Source organism: Peromyscus californicus, unplaced genomic scaffold, assembly GCF_007827085.1.
Source record: "Peromyscus californicus insignis strain IS unplaced genomic scaffold, ASM782708v3 Scaffold_24__1_contigs__length_46423439, whole genome shotgun sequence".
Classification (NCBI taxonomy): Eukaryota; Metazoa; Chordata; class Mammalia; order Rodentia; family Cricetidae; genus Peromyscus; species Peromyscus californicus.
The window spans coordinates 30,786,139-30,798,400 of NW_026294535.1; positions in this window are offsets into that span (position 1 = coordinate 30,786,139).

Genomic DNA, 12,262 nt, shown 5'->3' on the forward strand with positions numbered 1-12,262 from the left:
GGAAATTGTACCGCAGGTCATAGTAGAATTAGAGATCTGAGTTCAGTCTCTGGTACTCACAGACTCTCATAAGTTTTACTCTGGTCTGTCCTGTGTGCTGTGGTATGTGCACACACATGTGTACAAGCATGTATATGATCTCTCTCTGTCCCTCTCTTTCTCTCTCTCTTATATACATACATGCACAAACATACATACTAAATAAATAAATAAATACTAAATATGACTATAATAAACACTATTTAGTTATCTTAACATTAGAGAACAGAAAAAGAACACTAAAGTATATTAAGCTTTTACTAGTGGTCAGAGATTGCCTGAAAATTGTTGTATTAATCAAATGCATCTTTCTTTTATCTTCTAAATTTTTCCAATAGCCATTTTTTCTGCAGATCTTTCATCTAAAATACTATTGTTGTTAAACTCAGATAACATCACCTTGTTTATATAAAATTTCAAGGCCCTCTCATCCTGGCAAGGATTTGAACAGCTGTTATAATATGAGGAATCAGTACTTCATTCGTAACCAAGAGGTGCTCATAAAATGCAAGATAAAGAAAACTTGGGGTTATATTTTGTGATGAACTTTAAATTACTATAATATTAAAAGCCAGTATGGAGTAGTATTTCAGTAGTTTGTTTTCTTTCATGACACATGCCTGCAAGCTAGGAGGAATTTGAGAAAAATAAAAATTTGGTTGGGAAACTATTATGCAGAATAAAGATTGCTGCACATGTTTAACTATAGCAATGGTTCTTAGCTTCATGTGCCCTACAAAACAAGCCATGGGCATTCTCTGATTCATAAGTCATTCAAGCAGCTTTGGATATCAGAAGGTCTTTCTTGTCCATTTTTCTAACCCTGTGGTCATATTGCTATGCATGCCATCCCCTATGAGAAATATAGTTAAGAAAATATTCACATTTTTGGAGCCTGCAGTTCATGAAGAGGTAGAGATAGTTATGTGGGACACTTTGAAAAAGAAAAACCAAGGTTTCAAAGAGGTTGGGAAATTAGTATCAACTTACCATGAAAATGAGGCACAGACACCTTTCAAGATTTTTGAGAAAATTCACAAGAAAAAGAAACTCCACAAAATTCCAGATGTTCATGTCTGGGGGTGGAGGTTGGGGTTAAAACCTAGTATCTATGTCATATGGTATTGCTAAACCTAGAATGGGTCTACAAGTTAGGCAACAATGGTCCTTGGGAGCCATTTCTACGGTAAGAGGTCTGGGGTGGAGAACAGAATAGGAAAATGAACTGAAAAATATGCACATGAGTCCACTTAGAGTAGTAGATATTCTCAGGACATTCCCATTTTTCCAACACATGAAAGAGGCCATGTTGCCTGCAGTGACACCAAGAAGAAAAGGGATCTTGTCTAAGGACAGGCACTTGCTTTAGCTGGCTCTATTCCCAATTTATAAGTTTTAAGAATTGTTTAAGAGTAAAGTGTGGAGTTGATTGTGGAGTCTCCTTGTTTCTGGGCTGGAGTCTATTCCAAAGAAACCTTGAGTCAAATGCTTTTGCCATAGAGAACACATCTATATCCAACCATTGTGTAGCCTTCTCTCAAGTGTTGCTGTTTGTGTGATGTGTATTTCCAGACACAATATCTTCACTTGCATTTTTTCTACTGACAATTTTTGTCTTTTTAGAAGGCATCCACATAAGACTGTTGAACTAATTCATCCTACACCAACTTTTAAAGTTTGTTCTTGTGCTCCAGGATTCACTTTGATGGTTTTATCACATTTTTGTCCTATGCCCTCACAACCATAAACAACAGATTTTATGGTTCCTAGGGGATAGCATACAGTCAATAAATGTTTTTTTTGTGTATTGTTGATTATTCCAGAAGAAAAGTAAGGCAGAAGAAACACAGAAAATAACTGAGCTGATTCAAAAATACTGAAAGTAACATTATTATCAGTGTCTCCATCTGAGATGCAATTCTGCTAATTTCAGAGCATACCTTCTATTGAGAGGTTTTTTTAGAAGAAAATAATTTTTAAATTAGCAATCTGCATCTTGTTTTTAAAATGTAGTTCTCACTAGGGCTTGGAACCTACTAATTTGATTAATGCTGTATTTTGAATAATTGCTGATATTTTCTTCTCATCAAGTTGAGGATCTCTGCAATTTTATAAATGTTATTTGGTAGTTTAAGAAAATAGCTCACTAAAGCTCTGTTTTCAAAATGTACTATTTCATTAAAACTACCAAAAATATGTTTCTATGTAAAAAATATGAAAAATTAGAAAGTTGTGTTTTTATCTCTTGCATTCTTCCTTTTATAAATTAGATTCTGTATTCAGAATAAAAAGATAAACTAGTAAATCCTTTTAAGTCTTCAAATTATATCTTTCAATATGCAATTTTGATGACAAGCAGCATTTATTGATTACTTTTAAAAATTTGCTCAGGTATTGCTTATAATCTTAACAACACTCTTAAAATCTCATAATTCTCAAAATGTGAACTTGAAATCTTTTTATTTTGCTCTATCTGAGACTATTTTTCTAGGTATTCTGCAATATTCTTTCCTCAGCTTCCTGAATGCTGTGATAATAGGCAAGCTCCTATAAATTTAAGTTAGGAAATGCTGAAAATAGCTTGCCGAATTAATACCAACATAACCTACTTTCACATATTATGCTGTTATAAAATTCCTCTTTTAACCTGGTTCCTCATTGTTGTAGAATATTATTTAAAGGTGTGTTACTTTTGTTTATGCTCTGGAACATTTGTTCAATGATGCAAAGATGTGTTTGATTGAATAAAATTCACCTGCGGTTAGGAGGCTGCGTCAGCAACTAGCTGAAAGGAAGTGGTAGGGAGGAGCCAAGTGAGAAAGGGTTTGTAAGGAGGGAGAGGAGGCTTTTTGGAGGATGTGAGCAAGGAGAGGAGGTAAGCTACTTGCTATTCAGCCTCTCTGAAGAGTAGAAGTCCATCTTTTTTTTTTTTTTTTTTTTTTTTTGGTTTTTCGAGACAGGGTTTCTCTGTGTAGCTTTGCGCCTGTCCTGGAACTCACTTGGTAGCCCAGACTGGCCTCGAACTCACAGAGATCCGCCTGGCTCTGCCTCCCGAGTGCTGGGATTAAAGACATGCACCACCACCGCCTGGCTGTAGAAGTCCATCTTAACCTTTGAATCTTGAGGTCTTTAGAGGGAGAGAAGTTTAGTTAAGTTCCCTTCATACCTTTGCAAAAGTTGGAGCCAGAGGGATCAGATTTCCCTCCGGCTAAGGCCCTTGTGGCCTTACTGCTGTTGTAGGTGGAGTTGCAGTTGCTGATTCAGACAGCTGTGATTTAAAAGGCAGCAACCATAAAAAAAAAAAAAAAAAGGAAAACACCTCATATGTCATTTCTATGTGACAGTGTTCCTGGGGGAAATAAACATCTAATTACCTCAGACAGGGAATGGATGACAAACCAAAGTTAGGATATCACTAAACTCCAACATAGGGAATCGAAGAGTTTACCAGGCTCACTTACAGGAATATATGTGAGGGGTAATTTACAGGTAGGAATAATTAAAAGTTAGTTGCATCCAGGAAAGTCTACTTCATCACAGGTAACAGCACGAGGCATGAAACCTGGAACCCTAGAGCTAGCCAAATAATTTAGAGAAAGCTCAGAAGATAAGACAGTATTACACCTAGGCAGTTTGTGTAATGTCAGCATCATTTCCCATCAGCTCAGGTTATTTAAAGGTGTTTCTCCAGCAGTTCTTACTGTTTATGTAACCTTGAGTGCAGAACATGACCAGTTTCAGGGACTTCCTGAGACTTATGAGTTGAATGTGTTCTGAATCTTAAGGATGCTCTTTTTAGAACTTTCTGCCTCTTAGAGAGCTTCCCTCAAGGATGGACTATTTCACCTCATTTTAAAACATCTTGAGTGTTTGCAAGCATCCTTCAAAGAGAGAAAGTTTTATATCAGGGGAAATTAGTATACAGCAGTCATTCATTCATTCTGTGTAGTTAAGTATAGTTTTCAAATGTGTGGAAATGATGGTTAGGGATAATTGTTTTCTTGTCAAAATATAGATTCATGTGCAAGATCGGCCTCTATGTACGTATATATGGAGGATTATTGATTGTCTTAATTAATGTGATAACAGCCATCTTGACTGTGGGCTGGCCCATTCCCATGGCAGGGCATCATCAACCCTAGAAATTAGAACAAGCAAGCAGAGTAGAAGGAAGCAGTTATTCCTCTCTGATTCTTCACTGTGATTGGAATGCCATCAGCTGTTTCAAGCTCCTCCACAATATAATGGCCTACAACATAAAAGTCTGGGAATAAACCATTTTTTCCCGCTTAAGGTACATTTTATCCCAACAGCAAGAATAGAAAATATGACAGAGAATTGGTACCAAGAAGGGTATGCGTTACATAAAAAAAACCTGACCATGTGCTTCTTAGACCCTTGCACCTAGTTTATGGGAGGAAGATGAAGAATGTTGGAATTTGATCTAGAAGAGCCTTCTGATACTTTTAACAGAGCAGACGGCCATTCCAATGGGAGCTTGGCAAACAAGAATGATGAAAAGTGTACAGAAACTCTTACTCTAGCTCACGAGGTTTCATGGAGAGGACTCTATTTTTGGAAACAGGGAGAAAAGTCCGTTCATGGGGATATTTTGGTCAAGTGTTGAGCTTTTTTTTTTCTGTCTGTGTCCTAAGAACAAGATTGGAGTTAAATGTGGAGATATGGGACTAATCTGTCTACCAGACAAAATGATGGATCAGCACGACGCACAAGAAATGCCCTGTACCGAACTGGAACATTAGGAAAGGTATTCTAAGATAAAACCCCACCGTTCAGAGGCTTCCTGTTTTAAAGACCCAAATTTATTAAAAAAAAAAAAAGAAAAAAAAAGAAAAAAGAAACCAAAGGTTCAAGTGTTCCCTTCTCCTCCAAATTAACTATCTAGGAAACTCCCCAAGAGGCTAGAGAATCAGGAGTCAAGCTCAAATATTTTTCTGGACAGGTTAATTCCTGTGAATACATTTTGTAATCTACATCTTATTGGTGAAATTATTTAGGCCACTCCATGTAGTTAAAAGGGAGGTTTATTTAGTGGCATAACTTACAAATGAAGGGATAGGTAGGTTGCAGGGTCTGGGAGAGGTGTAGCGCAGTCCAGCAGTGTTCTCTGGAGAACTCTGCTAGGTTTACCTCCAGCGTCCAGGGTCCAGGAACCAAGAGAGCCCCTGCATCTGGAACTCGGGTCTTCAGCGTCCTCTCTCAGCCCACCTTGTAGGCGTGACCATTAACGAAGCCTCAATGGGGGTTAGAACTTCCAGGTCAAAGCTGAAATGGCTACCCACTACAACATCTCATTAACCACATCTCATCCTTAGGCTCACATTTGGTTACTTGAGATGTGTCATTTGTGTGTCCAAAGATATTTAGATTGTCATATTCCATTTATTACGTATGAACTTACTCACTAATACTCTCTCAGATCCTCACTAATTTTTGCTGGTGAAATGGTTAACACTCTCTGCATACCAAGATAGGTTTTTCACTAAAAATAATAATTGGGGCTGCAGACATGGTCCAGTACTTAAGAGCACATTCCGCTCTTGTGGAAGGCACCAGTTTGGTTCTCAGGATCTGCATGAAACAGCTCACAACTGCCTGTAATTCCGATCCCAGGGGATCCACTGCCTCTCTTGTTATCTATTCATGTAGATACACACAGAGACACAGACACACACAGATACACACACACTCACACACACACACACACACACACACACAAATTTAAATAATAAAGATAAATTAGAAAAGAAATGATACAAATGATAGCTGGCAAAAGTCAGAAAGCCCTTAAACCTAGGTAGAACGTTTCAATCTCCAGGCATCAAAAAATGCCATGCTTCTCCTCACTAACAAATTGAAAGGCTGTGTTTATTTATTCTTAGACTGTTTGTTTTGCAACCAAATTGATTTTTATTTTAAAAAAATACCATAAAAGTATGGTTTAAGACAGTATTGTATGAAGATATTCCTGACATACATTGATGTCTCACTTTGCTCCATATCTTAAAAAAATCCAATATCCACTGACTTCAAAGGAAGTACATACTTATATCAGTTCAGCAATGTTCATACAAGATAAGGAATGACCCTATTCAGAAGTCTACAAACAGCTTAAAGCATTCCATCAATTTTTTTGAAAAAGTTATGTATTTAAAATCAACAATATTGATCTGAAGTATGAATATATTAGTATCATTGAAATATCATTTTTATATCCCCAAGAAAACAAAATAATGATTACAAAGGAGATAGACTCCAATGACTTCCTCTATTAGATGTTAATTATATATGTCAAGAAATCATTAGTGTAATAAACAGAGTACTACCCTTAATTAAATACTCTCCTCTCTGTGTACTAAAATAAATTTTCTTTTCTAAACTGTATGTTGAAGACTTAATTTTCTTACTTTTGTATATTTAATTCATAAAAGCAGAGAGAGGCATTAACATCTTTCTCAGGCAGTTAGTGTAATGCAAGGATGAGTCCTTGTGAAAAGCTGTGCACTCTTCTAATTTATTATCTGACCTATGGATTGATTGATTGATTTTTTGTGTCTTTGACTCAGGGTCTCACTGTGTAAGCCAGATGGTCCTCATACTCCTGGCCATTATCACATGGATTTTAATTAATGGAAAATACTTAGATTTTATTAAATCTATTTTAGTGTCAATTTGAAAAATAATGGTTAATGTATACATAAAAATTGACACAAAATGTATACATAAAAATACATAAAAATGTGGAGCTTTTTAAATCCTCACCTGGTCAAATAAAAGCTTACAAAGATATAACTCCTATAAGAAAAAATAGTAATCTATGAAATATATGCACTTAGCAAGGGCAGAGCCTGCTCTGGCAACACAGATTGTCTAGTCACACTCCACACACTTACTTGTCCAGCTAGCAGTTGGTGCTGGCTTTACTCACCGTTCCAAATAAAATCTCCACTGATTGACCTGAACACGCAAACCTCACTCTCAGAGTCTTTGTCTGTGGGAAACTCATTACAAATAAGAGGATAATTGCAGAGGTTACTCCAAAACTGACATTGCTTCACATCAATCAATATTGCCTCAGGAAATGACAGACAATACGAAATTATAAACTTAAGCATTCTATTATTTGATTAAAAAAGTTTGTGTTTTTTTTCTATCTAAACCACTCTTCTAGTCATATATATTTGCAAATACAGTCACAACATAAATACATATACGGCATAATGACTCAGACCCTTATGAAATTCTTCCTGTGTGTTTCATAGTTAGACATTATCTTCATTCATTCCTCATTCCAAACTTCTTGTGATGAGAAAGTCAGGGGTATGACTTAGGCCATTTAATGAAAATAATTTGCCAAAGATAACAGTCAAAAAAAGGTTACCTCATCTTAAAAAAAAAATTTATACTAAGCACTTTTTATTTAAGGGCAAAAGAAAATGACAGTGAATAAAATGGTAACACTTCTAGAATGTGTGAGAAAGCACTACAGATTATTTAAAAAAAGCATCTATATTGGAAAGGTGGACTACATGAGAAAAGTCCTAAAGACTTCCAAATGGAAAGGTCACATCAACAGACTGATCTACTGAGTCACAGTAAAGAACTCCACGAGTATGGCACTTTATCTAGATAATAAGGTGAACTGGGCAGAAATCTCAGAGCACACACAAATTTATGCATTTTCTCCATAGCTTTGAAGAAGTCATTTTACCTAATTTCTTAATAAATACCTCCCAATGGGGAAATGATGAGTAGTTTGGTAGAAAGTGATGCTTCAATTTGGAGACAGATTTTATAAATAGATAATGGTGATGCCTTCTTAACCAAGACAGTCCATGAATAGACTTTCTTTGATATGAACTGTTTGTTCATTTCTATTTAAGAATCACTAAGCTTAAATTGGTAATCTCTAGCACTGCTACATTTAAAATATTACTCAAGAAAAAATATTTTCTATGTAATTAATTAAATTCTAGCCACCTCCCTTTTTTAAAAAAAATATTTAATATTTTATAGTGTGTGTGTCTGCATCTATGTATGCAAATGTGGGTGCTCACACAGTCAGAAGAAGGCACTTCTGAGATATATAGCAACATGTGTGTTTTAAAAAGTCTGATTCTGAGGAAAGATTGAAATACAAGAAATTACGATAACATAGGGGCCGGGTTGGTAGAGGAAAGTAGTTCCACCATCATGGGCATTATACTCCAATTCTAGAAACCAACAAAAAAGACCAATTTTTTTTTTTTTTTTGAGGCAGGGTTTCTCTATGTAGCTTTGGAGACTTTCCTAGAACTCACTCTGCAGCCCAGGCTGGCCTTGAACTAACAGAGATTCACCTGCCTCTGCCTCCCGAGTGCTGGGATTAAAGGCATGCACCCCACTGCCTGGCTATAAAGACCAATTTTTGCTACTATAGAAAACTGAATAAAAATACCCATAATTTTTGCCATGCTGTACAAACAACACTAGATTTCATTTGTTGTAGTAACATCAGTCTTTTAAGAGGTATGTTATGCTCTAGGCAAATCAATATTCTATTTGCTACATGTACCTACTGTCTGTCACTCAAACATTTGAGTGGTACTGTACAGGTGGTGCTTCATAACTCCTTAATACAGAGTCTTCATTGACATGTCGCTTGACACTAGCCCATAAACAGTTGTCTCCATTCATGCAGTTCTGTTTCTTTTGTTTTTTTTTGTTTTTTTTTTTTTTTTTTTTTTTTTGGTTTTTCGAGACAGGGTTTCTCTGTGTAGCTTTGCGCCTTTCCTGGAACTCACTTGGTAGTCCAGGCTGGCCTCGAACTCACAGAGATCCGCCTGGCTCTGCCTCCCGAGTGCTGGGATTAAAGGCGTGCGCCACCACCGCCCGGCGCAGTTCTGTTTCTATGCCCCAATCATGTCACTTTAAGGACTTCAATTTCACCTCTATAATGAAAATAAAAAATAACACTGGATGTACAACAATAAACATTAAATCTGACTGTATATAGGAGTTCACTCTTTCTAATTGAAGCTACCATTGTCATATTACCATTATTATTACCTAATAAAATTAGCAGAAATGCAGAGCACACAAACAGTGTCCAGAAAGGTCTAGTTATCTATTCAACACATCATTTAATGTCATGGCATGCTTCTGAAGATCAAAACTAAAACCAAACTTGGGCCAACAGGGAACTTTTGTTGATTCTAAGTTTGCTTGCCCTTGACAACCGACTTGCCCGTGTCTGCTAAAGACATATTTCTTGCAAACTCTTACACATTTATTAAATCAGACAGACGTCCTCTGGTTTCTGGCCTGCTTGCATGTTCTTATAAACAGACCTACAGATGGTTGTGACAAGTTCTTGTTTGTGCATATTGGAGGGCATGCTGGGTGGCAAATTGCACTCTTGTTTTTCTCTAGTAGATTTCAATGAATTTTCTTCCTGATTCATTTTTTCTCCATGATAGGGCATCATATGGCTCTCAGTGTATAAAATGTGAATTTAAAGTAGCCTGGCATAAAATAAGGTGACAATAGCATCACATTTTCATTGTGTCAAGTTTTAATAAGGCTTGTGATTGGGTTTGGTTGGTCAGCGAGAATAATGTGAAAAGTAGATACAATTCAGGAGGCTCTAATAAGGACTTGGTATGGTGAATTTTGCTCTTAACAAAGAACAAACAGTTGACATGGCATGCCAAAGGTCCTAGTGCACACAGGTGTGAATTAAAATATTAATGTGTGTTAACAGCCAACATGGAGGGATTTTTCTGTGTAGCCCTGGCTGTCCTGTAACTAGCTCTGTAGACCAATATGGACTTCAACTCCAAGATCCCCCTGTCTCTGCCAAAATGCACCAGGCAGTTCACAACTACCTGTAACTTCAGCTCCAGGGGGAAGTACTATTGGGTTTGATAAATTAGAGAAAATTGCTATTGGATTCATGAGATGATTGAGAGCAATTTATTCTCAACCACACATTTATTTTACTATTGCTGGTAAATTAAAAATACTAATAGTTACATTGAAAAATAAACAAACCTGGACAATGTCAATATGTCAAGAATTATTTACATTTTGGAACTAGGCTGCCAGGTGTTCAAAAGTGTGTTTTTTTTGTTTTTGTTTTTGTTTTTTGTTTTTGTTTTTTTTTTGCCCTTTACCCCTAAAGAAGGATAAAAATAAAAATATTTTACTGGCAAACTCATTTCCTGCATTGTTCTTTTTCTAGTCCCTGAATTTTCATGTAAATTATGCTAAAGTGAACTTAAAATAGATAAGAGCCACAGAACATTATAATCAACTTATGAAATAACAGACTGAAGATTTTAGTTCCAGGGACCACGCAGGGCATCTGAATTGAGAGTAATCCTTTCCTGCAATCCCAGCCCATTTTCTTAATATACTTTATACACAAATACTAACTGAAACTCAGCAACACTTACGTACATGCCTCAGCAAACCATTGTGTTTTCCAACAGTGCAGGACACCATCCTGGTAACTGTTTTTTCTTCCTGTTTTATATAATAGACATTGACAAAGAAAAAAAAAAAAAACTAACACCTGAGTTGTTGACAAGAAAGGTGAAGTTAAAGAGGTAATTTCCTATCTAAATTTGAGTATGTGTTCAGTTTACAAATCTATTTTTGTACCCACTACACAGAAGTCCATATTACGTTCCATAAACTTGAATATATGTCAGTGTAACTTTCAAGCAACTTGGTAATTTCTTAAAAATATAGTAATTTGTGTATATGGATGTACTTCCATGTATGTTTGTGCAACACTTGCATGTCTGGTGTCTCCAGAGCCTAGAAGAGACTGTTGATCTCTTGGAACTGGAGTTACATGTTGTTGTAAGCTGCCATATGGTTACTGGGAATTCAACCCAAGACCTTTGAAAGAATAGCAAGTACCATTTACTGCTGGGGCATCTCTGCTGCAAAGCTTAATAATTTAATATAAATATATAAGTATTTAATGATAATATTGAATGATATGTAAATATTAAATGATAAGTATATAATGTTCATTTTTTATAATATAATCTTTTTATTTCAATCCATGATAAAGACTTTAGTCCTATCAAATTTTAAGTTGATAGGCTTTAGTATTTCTTGATGACTCTGAGTGTGAATGAATACTGAGACATTTTGTTAGAGTGGGAAAACTAAGTTTTTCATTCTCATATTAATACAAGTAGAAGAAACTAACTACCAAAGGACATTATTCAGATTTTGCAAAATATTCACCCTTAGAGTGAGAAAACTAATTCAGCTCAAAAGGACACTTCTGTTAAGTTATGTGCTGTGTGTAAGAGAAATTTTACTCTTAAATCACTTTCATCTGAACTTGTGTTTTGATCATCATAAATTTTGATATCTCCAAAGAGTTTTCTATATTTAACTTAGAAATTTTGATTAAAGACAAATTGCAAACCTAGCAGAAATTTAAGCCACCATCAAATTAGTTCATATACAGTTACATAATCAAGCCATTTTCAAAGTGGTTTTAGAACTCACTGGAAAATACATTTTAAAAATATATTGTTATTATAATGTAGTATGTCCATGAAGTCAATAGCTAAAACACTAGGCAGTTTATATTTTATAATTCAAAATCTCTTATGTGTTAGCTACTGATTACAAAATATTGGAAGAGATACAGAAAATAGTCTCTAAAGTATAGACCACTTACTCTTGGTTAGAGCTTTGCTGAGCAAAGGATATTAGGGATATGGATTGACAAAGGAAACAACCATCATTTAAAACTTAAATAACTATAAAGTACTATATTGCCAAACCCATGAATAATGGGACTGTAAAAGACTTCAAAGACACTCAAGTTCAGTGGTTCTTAATACAGTGTTCTTGGCATTTTGTTGAGGCCATTATACTCTTCTGCATTCCCTTGGTCTGAGTACTAATGCACTATAAAGCTAAAAGAGGTTGATGAACAGTATGGGAGTTTTTGTTGGGCAGAGTGTCTGATCACTACTTTGTGTAGTAGGCCTATCGCTCTTAGGAAAATGTTGCTGAAGTCTCACAACCTACAGAGACAGCAAGAAAATCTACACATCTCATTTCCCTTACAAAGCACAATTTTCCCCAGGATGGAACCGGTAACTCACCTCAAAATGTCCAAAACTTTTATCCATAAATATGAAAACTGAAGCCCTGAAATTTTTTGTGAGACTTTAATTATACCTCA